The sequence below is a fragment of the Apaloderma vittatum genome, unplaced genomic scaffold (assembly GCF_000703405.1).
Source record: "Apaloderma vittatum isolate BGI_N311 unplaced genomic scaffold, ASM70340v1 scaffold39194, whole genome shotgun sequence".
Lineage (NCBI taxonomy): Eukaryota > Metazoa > Chordata > Aves > Trogoniformes > Trogonidae > Apaloderma > Apaloderma vittatum.
Genome location: NW_009711669.1, coordinates 400 through 688, shown reverse-complemented (window position 1 = coordinate 688; position 289 = coordinate 400).

The window sequence follows — 289 nt, the reverse complement described above, 5'->3', positions numbered from 1 at the left end:
GCTGGGTACCCTCGGGGGTTTGAGGTGTTTTGGCAATGCTGACGAGGGCGATGCGGGGGGTGGGGTGAGGCTTTGACTGATGGAGCAGTCGGTTTCGGCGGCAGCGTGGATGCACCGGGAAAGTGGGATGTAAGGACAGCCGGGATGGGGATGGTATTTAAATAAAAATGTTGGCCTAGTGGAGAAGACACAAGCTGAGACCTCCTCCATCGGAGCCGCTTTCCCAGCTCCAGCCTGTCTCTGCGTGCCTGGGCATGTCACTTCAGCCCTCCAAAGCCTTTTAGGAAAG